Source organism: Aquarana catesbeiana, linkage group LG05, assembly GCF_042186555.1.
Source record: "Aquarana catesbeiana isolate 2022-GZ linkage group LG05, ASM4218655v1, whole genome shotgun sequence".
NCBI lineage: Eukaryota > Metazoa > Chordata > Amphibia > Anura > Ranidae > Aquarana > Aquarana catesbeiana.
The window spans coordinates 172,069,464-172,082,288 of NC_133328.1; the positions used below are offsets into that span (position 1 = coordinate 172,069,464).

The following is a 12,825-nucleotide window of genomic DNA, read 5'->3' on the forward strand; positions in this document are numbered from 1 at the left end:
ACCTCTATTATCGCATGTAAAAAAAAAAAGGTATGTATACTTACCCATTTTAAAGGCCCGTACACACAATACGAAAATCAGATGGGAAAACTTGTAAGACGAGCTGTCTGCGGATTTTCGGATCGTTAGTACGGTGCTTTCAACAGCTGATTTCACTTTTTAATCAGACAAAAGCTGGATGTGCATGGCTATAAAATTTTTGTCGGATGTGAACTCAACATCTGATTTTCGGATGGCCAGTACAGAAAGCGCCACACAAAAGTCGAAAGTACAAACGCGCATGATTAGAATCAGGGAACAACCGGGAAGAGTTCGGTCTTGTAAACTACTGTTATAAACTACGCAATCTAGAATTTACATTAGTGACGCGGCAATTGATGAAATGTCAAAATGCAGCGCACATTCTCATCTTATTTAATGGGATAATAATGAAGCTGCTTTGCTGGTGATACTGATGTAGTTATGCCAAACGTATTTTTAAAAGGCATTTGTTTTGTAGTGATAGAAATAATATTAATATTATGGTTGTTGTTTGATTTTTTGGGGAAGTTACCACAACACCATGACCCTGAGTTTTTAAAGTGATTGTAAAGCTTCGAGTTTTAAAAAAAAATAAATAAACATGTCATACTTACCTCCACTGTGCAGTTCATTTTGCACAGAGTGGCCCCGATCATCCTCTTCTGGGGTCCCCCGGCAGCGCTGGTAGTTCCTCCCCGCATCTTATAACCCCCTAGGAGAAGCGCTCTCCTCAAGGGGTTACCTTGTGGGCGCGCTCCCGAGTCCAGCATTTGTGTCCATAGACGCAGAATGCCGGACTCAACCCCACCCCCCGGCGCCGCATCATTGAATTTGATTGACAGTAGTGGGAGCCAATGACTGCGCTGCTATCAATCTATCCAATCAAGAGCCGAGAATCCCCGGCAGAGGAAGAGCGCGTCTCCGCTGTGGAAAATTCCAGGGCTTAGGTAAGTAAAACGGGGGGCTGGGGGTCGGTCACTGCCAGGTGTTTTTTCACCTTTACAACCCCTTTAAGATCAAAGATACAACTATGTTGGTGGCCCATGTTAATTTTCCATTGTGTTGTTTTTAATGTAACTGCCTACTCCCAAACTATCATTTGAAGAAAAACACATAGCCAAGTTTTATTCTACACAATTTTTTTATTGTGCAGAAAAAAAAAAAAAAAACAGAAATTAAATTAGAGATGCTCCCATCCAAACAAAAATAACAAAAAAGTGTGAATCAACGCTCACCAAACTTCTACTAACATGAAATTAGTAGAAGGGGCCCAAAGGGTGGCACTTGAGATATTAACTTCCCCTTTATACTCTCATAGTACTTCACTGCGTTTGTGTTTTTCGAACGACAATTTGCGGATAGTTAGTATGCTAGACAAAATCCTCCACATGTGCTTTTGACAAAAATCAGACGCTCGGTCGCACAATCAACCGTGTGTATGAGGCTTTAGTCCTCTACTGTCTGTTCACGTGATTCCTGTGTCAGTGAGCGCCGGCTGCAGGGGAAAGGATGAAACATTCAACAATGGCTGGGAATTCCAGGAGCCGTGACATTGCTTGTAGGTATGTCCCAGCCATTGCCAGTACAACATCCTCTCTCCTGCAGCCACTGCTGACTGACACAAGGAAGCCAAAGTTGAAGATTATGTGACCGGAGTGGACTAAAAATAGGTATGTGTACAAATCTTTTTTTTACAGAGGTTAGTCAGCATAGGTAGCAGGAGGTGGGAGGGAACATATTATAAGTTGTGTTAAGACTTTAATGTGGAACACTGGTGTTGCACATATGATGAATAAATACATTCCAAAGTGCGATAGGGGTGGTGCAATTGGGGTGTTTAATAGATGGTAGCTGCAAGACACATGGGACATACATTACTCTGGGGAAACAGGGTGCAACTGAAGGAAGTTCCCACCAGAAACAAGTTAGTGTATATTCCTTCCCACCTGCTGTACAGGCAGTGTTCTAGGAAACCATCGGATCTTCCTTTTGTGCTTTTCTTATTGTCTCTTTGGGAATTTGAGCTACTTTCTTTAATGCACCATGATCTGTTTTTGATGTTGCATTGGCAATCGTCATCGGGCACAGCCAAGGCATTCTTTCTTCCTGGTGTACTTGAATAGCTTGGGTTATGCTACAGATGATCTTAGGATTTTCATGTGAACATTGTTGCATGTACTGTTCAGGACTCAAGGGCATAAAAGAAAGTACATCTGCATCAGTATTTCTTTTCCCAGGACGGTACTTAATGGTAAAGGTAAAGTCGGACAATTCTGCAACCCATCTATGGCCCGTTGCATTCAACTTTGCTGTTGTAAGGACATAAGTTAGAGGGTTATTGTCAGTGTATACCACAAATGATGGACAGTAATATAGGTCATCTCGAAATCTGTCCCAAATTGCCCATTTCATTGCTAGAAACTCTAGCTTTCCTGAGTGCATGTAGTAATTCTTCTCAGCAAGTGTAAGAGTTCTAGATCCATAAGCAATTACCTTTTAATGTCCCCTCCTGTTCTTGGTATAATACAGAACCTAGTCCTTCTTGAGAAGCATCACAGTGAAGTACAAATGACTTAGAATAGACTAGATAACCCATAACTGGAGGATGAGTTAATACTTAAATACTTCAATCTATTGGATGATGGGAGGGAAGTTGACCTTTCAATTTTGGCATGGGTTTCTTTTTCTTTCTGGTCTGGTTAGCAGGTGCCGAAGTCAGAGCAGGTTTTGAGTCTACTGACAGTAAGTTGTAGAGAGGCTTTGCAATTCTGGAGACGTTTTGTATGTGGGGGCGGTAGTAGGAGATGAACCCCAATAAATTTCTCCGACAGTCTCTGGTCTCTTATTTCTCAATGCAAGCACAGGTGCATTCTCAGCTGGATCCATGGAATGAACATCTTTTGACACAATTTTTCCCAGGAATCTGACTTTGTCTTTAAAAAGCTCACATTTTCTGGCTGTTTAACTCCATGTTAGCATTGTATCCTTAACATCTTTTGCACTACTTGCTGTTCCTCATTAGTGAAATGTTCTAGAGGCACTGGCAGAACCCATAACTCTTGATCAGTATGGCTTTCAAGAGAATCAACCTTGTTGATATTGTCCAACCGGTCTTTTGATCTTGTAGATGCATGTGAATCATGACTTACTGAGTGAGTAGATACAGCCACCACTTGTTTCAGCTTCACTTGTGCTGGATATGCTGTCTTTATAGGCTCAATGCATCCAAGCTTGGTTCGGCCTGGTAAAACAATGTCTTGTTTGGCTGTATTCTAAAATTGAATTGTCAGTTTGGAGAACTGTCCTCTCTGAATTGTCACTAATGTTTCACTGATATACAACCCATCAGACAAATGATGAATGCCACCAGTTATAAACAGAATGTTCTGAGTTTGCAGTGAGGGTCCTGTGTGAGCACTACACCTGATGGGGGTTACACTATTTGCAGGAATTCTTTGGCTCTTGGTACTAGTCTTTAGTAGAGCACCACGGTTTTCCCTACAATTGGCTTGTAACAAGTTTACAAGGACCTCTGTTTTATTTGTTGACAAATCTAAAGCTGTTCTTAGTACATCCACAAAACCTGGAATAGATTTTTCTCTCAGCAGATGTTTCTTTGAATGTTTCTTCAATTACGTTATAACCAATGATTGGCTTCTCTGCTACTTTATTATCCTCTGATACTACAAGTGGCACTAATATCTGCTTTGTGTTATTATGACTTGATGTTAGCTGGAAAGTTACCTCAACCCATCCAGAGAAGGGAATAACAGTCTCATTGGCTGCTCTTTCATGTAAAACCCCTGGTCCGAGTAATTCTTCAAATGATCTGAGCACTGTATGTGGCAACAATCTTTGTCTCCAGCCCTCATTGATTATGCTAACCTGAGAGCCTGTATCCCATAAAGCATAGACAGGAATTTTGTCTATCTTACAGTTCACATAGCATCTTTTCCCAATGAGATTCAGCAACTTACTATGGTGTTTCGAGGTAATACAGTCCATTGTTGCTGATCAGCAGTCTGGGATGGTTGCTGGGTAGTGCAGCTCTGTGTTCTCTGCGAAAGGTCTGAATTTAAACTTTTAGTGAGGGTACTCATTGCTGTGTGGGAATTTGCCTTAGTAGTTTCTTTGGTATCAGGAAGTGTGGGACTTTGGGATACGTGTACGGCGTAGGTTACTGTCTGTCCCTCAACAGCAACCTTTTTCCGTTTAACTGGTTCTGTTTTATTGCTCTGCATCCTTTTGCCAAATGTCCACATTGACCACATTTGAAACAATGGTCACATGTGGTTCCCCGATCAGTCTTTTCACAATACTCACAATCCTTTATTCTTGGCCCTTTAAATACACGGTTATGTCTACCTCCTGAACTTTGAAGAAGCTTTTTCATTTCTAATATTTCTTTTTGCATCTGCAGTATCATCTCAGGTTTAGTATTCAAGGTTTGCTGAGATATTTGACTACTCACTTGTGGTTGAGGCAATGGTACTGTGCAAGCTGTGCTAGTAATAGCAACTGGTTCTTGAGTACAACGTAGAGTATTGGACTGGCACTCGCTGAGATTCATCGGTTTGCTGGCCTGAGATTTCTTTTGCTTTTTGTTCTCTTTTAATCTCCATGTTGGCTGCTTCATTCATTTTTTCTATGAGCAACTCATCTGAAACAGAAGGATCATCTAAATATTGCTTAAGTTGAAACTTGATATGGTCACTTCTCAGTTCAGTACCTACTGACCTTAGGAATTTTTTTTTTTCAGCTCAGTCCCAGAGCGTTCATCTGAACCTTCTCCTTGTGAAACAAACAAAAAGGCGATCTTTCAATTCAATGGCTCTAAACAGAAAGTTCTGAGGAGTCTCTTTGCTGTTTTGTAAGATGTTATTCAGCCGTTGGTACAAATCTGAAGCATTTTCTTCCTTGTGGTGAATTTTTAGGATTCTTTTCAGTTGCACTAGAGTCAGCTCATTCTTCATTTCCAGCATGCCTCTAAGACTTAAACCAGGACGTATGGCCTTGACTACAGCTTCCACAATCTCAGATTCTGAATACCCTTTCTGTAGTCCAGTGTCAAACTGGTGAATGAGGTTAGTATAAGATAGTTTGTCTTTCTGTCCCCTTTCACCTATCTGACCGGCAATTTTAAAGTCCTTTCTTATTGTAACTTCTGACAAGTTACTATGGTGAGGCGTCTTAGCAGCTAAAACAGGTTCTGATTGTGAATGGCTTGCTCTTGAATTTGTATTTGTAATACTGAATACTTTAATCTGCTCTTGCATCATTTTAGCTGTTTCTTGGATTTTTTCCTGCATAATGTGGTACTGTCGCTTTAAATGTTCTAATTGTGGTTGTTCAGTTGGGGAATCTTTATCACTATCACTTGGTGCTTCAGCATTATTTTCTGTAACTCAGAGATTAATTTCCTAGTTAACTGTAGAAATTCCATAACAGACTCTGCATTCTCAGTCTCTACCTGTTCATCTAGCAAGAAAAAGACAATTCCATAGCTCAACTCACCAACCAGTCTGCTGACCAACCAAATTAGCCTGTCTAACCGTCTGGTAAAAGCAGGGGTTTAGTTAGCACACATTTGCAAACGCATGTGAAAGCTGCAAGGCCTCGTCAAGGCACCCTGTATTACTTGCAGTCCTAACACTACAAAATTTATAAGTGTCTCCACAGTGGAAGCACATGCATTGAATGGATAGGTGTGAGAAAGGTGAGCCAGGAGGCCGCCCTAGCCCCCTTAAAGGGACAGGAGCACACTGGACACCCAGCAAGAGCACAATGGCAGCAAAGGTGTCCAGTGTGTCCCCGCCCCACATATACTAACAGTAACAAAATAATGGCCACCGCCCGCACCCATAACTGGCCTTCACAGTAAGGAGCACATGGAGGGCATATACATGTAAGAAAAAGACAATTCCATAGCTCAACTCACCAACCAGTCTGCTGACCAACCAAATTAGCCTGTCTAACCGTCTGTTAAAAGCAGGGGTTTAGTTAGCACACATTTGCAAACGCATGTGAAAGCTGCAAGGCCTCGTCAAGGCACCCTGTATTACTTGCAGTCCTAACACTACAAAATTTATAAGTGTCTCCACAGTGGAAGCACAAGCATTGAATGGATAGGTGTGAGACAGGTGAGCCAGGAGGCCGCCCTAGCCCCCTTAAAGATACAGGAGCACACTGGAAACCCAGCAAGAGCACAATGGCAGCAAAGGTGTCCAGTGTGTCCCCGCCCCACATATACTAACAGTAACAAAATAATGGCCACCGCCCGCACCCATAACTGGCCTTCACAGTAAGGAGCACATGTTCATCTAGCACCTCATTAATATCCACATGTAATGGCGATGGGTTTTGCCTCTTGCCATACTTTCTTCTGTTGCTTTGATAAACTGACAGGTTTCAATCAGCTCACGGACTGTCATCTGAGTTAGAGATCAGCTGATCTCATTTCGTACACTCTCCATATCAATTTGTAAATGTGATATTTCTGGCACGACAAGGGTTAATTTATCATATATTCTTCACAACACCATAGGCTGTCTTTATTCCTTGTTTCTGTTCCCCTTTGCAGACAAGCTGTCTCCTCTCTGGGCTCTATCACAGGAATTGCAGCAGTTTTCTTTCACTCACTGTTTTCATATGCATTGATCACTTCTGTGACTTTTCTGCGTTCTATTCACCCACGCCCCACGTTGGGCGCCAGTTTTGTTGCACATATGACAAAGAAATAAATTCCAAAGTGCTATAGGGGCGGGTGAAATTGGGGTGTTTAATAGATGGTAGCTGCAAGACACATGGGACATTACTCTGGGGAAACAGGGTGCAACTGAAGGAAGTTCCCACCAGAAACAAGTTACTGTATTTCCCCACCTGCTGTACAGGCAGTGTTCTTGGAAATGTGTCCTCTTTTCAGAGCAGGATTTTGGTTCCAGGCTGCTGCAGCTGGACCTATCATATAAACTATATAACAAACTTTATTTTTGAGGGGTGTCTATTTTTATACATCCATTGCACTGGGCAAACAGTTAAATACACATTTTAAAACTGAAAACTAGGTATCCATAAGACACAAATTAATAATATATACATTATTTTGTAAATGCTTGCAGTTTACGTACACAAATTTGACCTGGTATCAGTCTCTTACTGTCATTGTACAGCATTGCTGGAGTGTGAATAGAAGAAGCAGCACACAGAGCCAATCAGTTCATATGCTGACAAAAAGCATGCTGATAGGAAGAGGAAGCAGAGTGACAGAGAGGCTCAGAGGAAGTGGGTTGAATAATACTGGCCATCAGACTGAGGACATTATTTTTGTCTGGAAGTCTGCTTTAAATACATATCTGTTTAACCTTCCAAATAAATAATAATTTTAGCCAGCAGTTCTTGTGATATACACACACCATTCCTTGTCAGCTACATTCTGGATTAGCATTACTCTTACTTAGGTCAGCTTGGTCATCGGATAGAAGTGGTGATACTGATTTATTGTACAGTGATCAGATGAGGAGGTAACATAGGAAGCTGCATTGCTGACACTGGAAATAAGTGTTTCATCAAACAGGCAGTGCAGTGTGGCAATCACACTACTGGCTGTGCAGAATTACAAACCTTTTGGTAAGTAGAACAATAAACATACAGCATGTGCATTGCTTCTTCGGCTATATGCCTGGTGTTCCTCTTTATTCAAATTAAAAGATAACTTATGCATGTTTTTTGACTAAAGGAGAGAGATTTTAGTTGTAGCGCTGAATTTTAAATGGTGGGAAGTAAGCTAATAGCTGGGCTACAGAATTAGCAAAGTTGTACCCAGCTGTTCCACTTTTCTGCATTATAAAGCAGCCCAAATCTGTAAGTATATCACATCTCTTAGCAGGGACTATGTACATGGCCTGACTGACTATCTTACCTTATAAATCTTTGAACCTCATATCAATACAGATAACATTACAATAAACTTCTACTATCCCTTTTAGCAGATGGAGCTGTCTTAGAACACTAGCTACTGTATATAGAGGACTGCTTTCCAAATAGGGCTCTTGCAGAGGGGCAGTTTTCTCCTTACAGCATAAACATGCTACATGTTTTGGTGCCCCATTCCTGATACAGTGGCCCACAGACCTAAACGGATGTAGGTGACAGTATGCAGGTATGAACCACTACTTGTTTAAATTAGGGATTGCAGACAGTGTGCGTTCTGGACCTCATGTTCATATGCATGCGTTGTAGCAGCACATACAGTTACCTACAACATTTATTCATGCCTACGAGTGGCTGTACACTGCAATGGGGGTTCCCAGGCACCAAAATATGCAGCGTTGCACTCAAGGACAGCCCATCCCCCCCCCCCCCAATCCATGCGTCCAGCCCCTTGCAGGACGCCAGATGCATAAATTACAATGGCGAGGAGGGGCATTTTTTGAAGCACCTGATTAGAGCCAGAGGCTCTAATAGGCTTCAAAATAGGATGGGCTCTGTTCGCATTCCCTGCGCCCCGAGCCCACCCTATTTTGAAGCCTATTAGACAGGTGTGTTACAACAGCGACTTAATATTTGCTATTGTAACACTGATCCTCCTCCCGGCCAATCAGCAAGCGGGTCTTGAGACCCATCACCCGATTGGCTGAAAGGACAGGTGATCCTATTGGACGCCTAGGAAGAGGGGAGGAGTCACACACTAGAAGCCGCCATGATGGAAGAGAGGACACAGTAGGTGCTGCCCGGCTGTGTATTGAAAAACACAAAATACACCTAGAATATGCAAACTGCAACCTGCATAGGTGTGAACCAGGCCTAAAGCTCAACTCAGAGCACAACAAAAAAAACACTAGCTGTATTTACAACTACTATACATAGGGTATATATAGGTAATATGTGATTTTTTTTTTTCTGTATTTTTGCTGAATCCAACTGAAGGCAAAACTTTTTCATTTTGGATAGCTTAAGGGAGGATTATAACCCCTGTCAGGTATTTTTTGCCTTCTGTGTCCCATTGGGGAGATTCCCTTTCATTTCTTGTCCCATATTAAAAACAGAGAGTGAGAGGAAGTCCCTCCAAAGTAAAGGAAATTGCTAGTAGTCACCAGGGTTACCAGAACAAGTGTCCCCATTGGAAAATTTCCCCTTTGTTTCTTTTCTGGTAACTTAAAATTAGTGATTTTCTTTCACTTTACCTGTCGGTGATATCAGTCACTATGACAAATAGAGAGGGTGAAGGTCCCTAAAGGGGTACAGACAGGAATAAAAACTGACAGGTGTTCTAATCCCTGCCCAGTCTATCCAAAGCTAAAAAAAAAAAAAACGATGGTTACTTACCGATAACGGTGTTTCTACAAAACCTTCCAGGGCAGCAACACATGAGAGATGAAACATAATCAAATCACAGCTGTTTATAGGGGCCCAACCTTACCCCTTTTCCCTCAGTTGCTGTAAAGTAATTCTCCCAACCGATTCACAAGGGTTATTCCAACATTTAGCCACTTACCACCTAGTGTGTACATTCTCCTTCACCCTTAACAGGGCGGGAAGTAGGCCTGCCTTCCTGGAAGGTTTCATATAAACACCGTTATCGGTAAGTAACCGTCGCTTTCCTCACCTTCCAGGATGGCAACACAACTGCCTGTAACACCTTTCGGCCAAAGGCTAGGTCTTGCTGCGAAAGAACCTCCACTCAGTAGTGCTTCAGGAAGATGTCTTGACTGGACTAGGTGGCTGCACTACGAACTTGCTCCCAGGAGACTCCTGCTTTTTTGGCCCAGGGTTCTAGTGGAGTGTGATTTCAACTTTGCTGGTGCAGGTATGCCTGAGCTTTAGTGTGCTATAGTAATGGCTTGCCTTATCCACCTAGAGACTGAAGATTTTGAGGCTTGAAGTCCCTTTCTAGGTCCAGAGAAGAGGATTAAAAGGTGATTAGATCTCCTAAATTTTTTTACCCTCTGTAGATAAGTAAGGAGGCATCTCCTGACATCTAAACAATGACATTTCTTTTCCTTCTCATACTTAGGGTTCTCCATAGGACTTAGGGAGTCCTATGGAAGGCTGAAGACACCTTAGGCAGATACAATTGATCTGGCTTGGGGATGATTTTATCTGGTAGGGTCAACAAAAAGGGTTCCTTAATGGAAAGACCCTGTAAGTCCCCTACCCTCCTAGTTGTGGTAATTGCTAGGAGAAAGGCTAGTTTTATTGTCAAAAACTTAAATGAAACTTCTAAAGGCTTAAAAGGGTGTCTAGATAATGCCTCTAGAACCCTCATTAGGTCCCAAGGTGGGAACCTATCTTTCGTGACAGGGGTAGCCCTATCCCTGGCTACCAAAAATCTTTTGATTAAAAGTTACTTCGCTACTCTAGTGTCAAGAAAAACCGAGAGAGCTGCCACTTGCACTCGAAGAGTGTTGACAGCCACTCCCTACTCTATCCCATCCTGGAGGAATTCCAGGATTACTGGAATAGAAGTGGAAACTATTTGTTTTTGTTTACACCAAGTACAAAAGGCTTTCCAAACCTTAAAGTAAATTTTTCCTGCTCAAGAGAAGAGTGTCTATCACTCTGTCTGAGCAACCTTTGCCCTTAAGGATCTGGCGCTCACTAACCAGGCCGTCAGATGAAAAAATCCCGGTCTGAAGAGGCACTGGACCCTGCGAGAGAAGGTCCGGAATGTCTGGGAGCTTCCGGGGAGGCACTACTGATAGTGCCTTCAAGGTTGCAAAGTAAGCCCTCCTTGGCCACCATGGGGCCACTAGGAGGACACAGCCTGAAACCTGGCTGAGTTTCTGAATGACTCGCAGAATCAGTGCCAGAGGAGGGAAGGCGTAAGCCAACTGGAAAGTCCAGTTTTGTGCTAGAGCATCCAAGCCCTCTGACTTTCTTTCCTGAGAGAGAGAGAAGAACTTCTTTACCTTCCTGTTCTTTTGATTGGCAAAGAGGTCTATCTCTGGGCAGCCACATTTTTGAACTAGCATTAGAAATACTTTCGGGTTCAGTTCCCATTTTCCCTGTCTGACAGGTTGGCAACAGAGGAAGTCTGCTTCCTGGTTGTCTGTGCCCCTTATGTGGACCGCTGACAACTAGACTGCCCTTTGCTCGGCCAAGGTCAGGATCTCCTTTGCTAAGGCTAGAAGGGTTTGGGATCTGGTTCCCCCCTGATGGTTCAGATAGGCTACAGCCGTAGCATTGTCTGAGCAAACCAGGACTTCTTTCCCTGTGACTGTCTTTTCAAAGGCTTTTAGGGCTTCGCCCACCGCTCAGTTCCCAGAGATTGGAAGAAGATCTGGCTACTTCCTTCTCCCAGGAGCCCTGTGTTTTGGCTTTTCCTAGGTGGGCTCCCCATCTATGGGCACTTGCATCTGTGGTGACCTTTAGTGGATCCCACTGACCCCTGGGTCTGCCATTTTCCAAATTGCTTGTGACTGAACACCACACAAGGGAGGATTTTACCTGGCGGGTAATGATTAGACTTTCGTCTAGGGAGTCATTCTTTTTGTCCAAAGAGGAAAGATGGAAGGACTGCAGATTCCTTGAGTGCAGTTGCGCCCAGACGACTACTGGAATGCTGGCTGACATGAGACCCAGGACCCTGAGGATCTCCCTCCTGGAACACACAGGGGCTCCTATCAGCCTTTTGACAACTGTGACCACTTTCTCCACCTTTTCCCTTGGTAGGAAGCGCTTTTGAGCCCGAGAGTCCACCCGGAGACCCAGGTAGGTCTGGACCTGAGCTGGTTCCAGGTAGGATTTTTCCAAGTTTACCAGCCAGCCCAGTTTTTCCAGGACAGAGATCACCTTTTGGGTATCTGAAAATGGCTAATTGGGTTCAATTTGGACATTTTCACTTAGGGGGTGTACTCACTTTTGTTGCTAGCAGTTTAGACATTAATGGCTGTGTGTTAAGTTATTTTGGGGGGACAGCAAATTTACACTGTTATCCATGCTGTACACTAACTACTTTACGTTGCAGCAAAGTGTAATTTCTTCAGTGTTGTCACATGAAAAGATATAATAAAATATTTATAAAAATGTGAGGGGTGTACTCACACTTGAAGAAACGCAGCCACAGGCTGGGCATCCACACTACGCAGTTATAATAAATTTAAATCTGCAACTTGGGTTTAAGGCACGCTATGAATGAAAGTCAAATGCAGAAAAGCAATGCCCTTTTACGCAAGAGCGAAACTGAGCATATGGTAAAAATAAATATTATCAGGTTATGATCAACAATAACTTTGCTGCTAGACTGCAACTGACCTTTAACAAGTAAAGAGAGGTAAATCTACTCAGTGCTGGTATAGTTTACCTAACCTAAAGGATATTTCTTTCGCACCATGCTCTATTTCCCCCCCCCCCCCTAGCATTTCTGGCTGTGGCCATCTTGAGTAAGGGCAAATGATTCATTTAACATTCACTTCCTGGAATCCATCTGCCGTTAGTTCAGACATGCAGGCAGGAAGGTGTGCTTAGTTGAGAAAAGCTGAGAAAATCCCCCTCCCAGATAGCAAGGATAACTTGCCACACATTTGTGACAGTGTCTAATTGTAAGTCTTGTTAACTTGCTGCACATATGCACTGGAAAGTTGTACACTTGCAGAGCACTTCAAGTTCTAGTTGACACTTTTCAAATTTGTAGCAAATTTGCGTGTCAAGTCTCTAGCATGAGCAAAGGTGCAATGGTAAGTCTACAACAAGAGCTCTGCAAGTTTACAGCATGAACATTCAGCCACAGCGATCCCTGTGGTGGGATAATTATTGCACAACATAACTGAACCAGAACTTGCAGCAGACTTGCAGAATGTTTGCAAA

The 12,825-nt window shown here is 42.8% G+C and overlaps 1 protein-coding gene across 2 annotated transcripts in view; it reads left to right on the forward strand.

Moving 5' to 3' along the window:
* The window catches only part of LOC141144557 (prostatic acid phosphatase-like), a 97,335-nt gene that overhangs the window by 81,215 nt on the left and 3,295 nt on the right, over positions 1-12,825 (forward strand). The window lies entirely within an intron of this gene.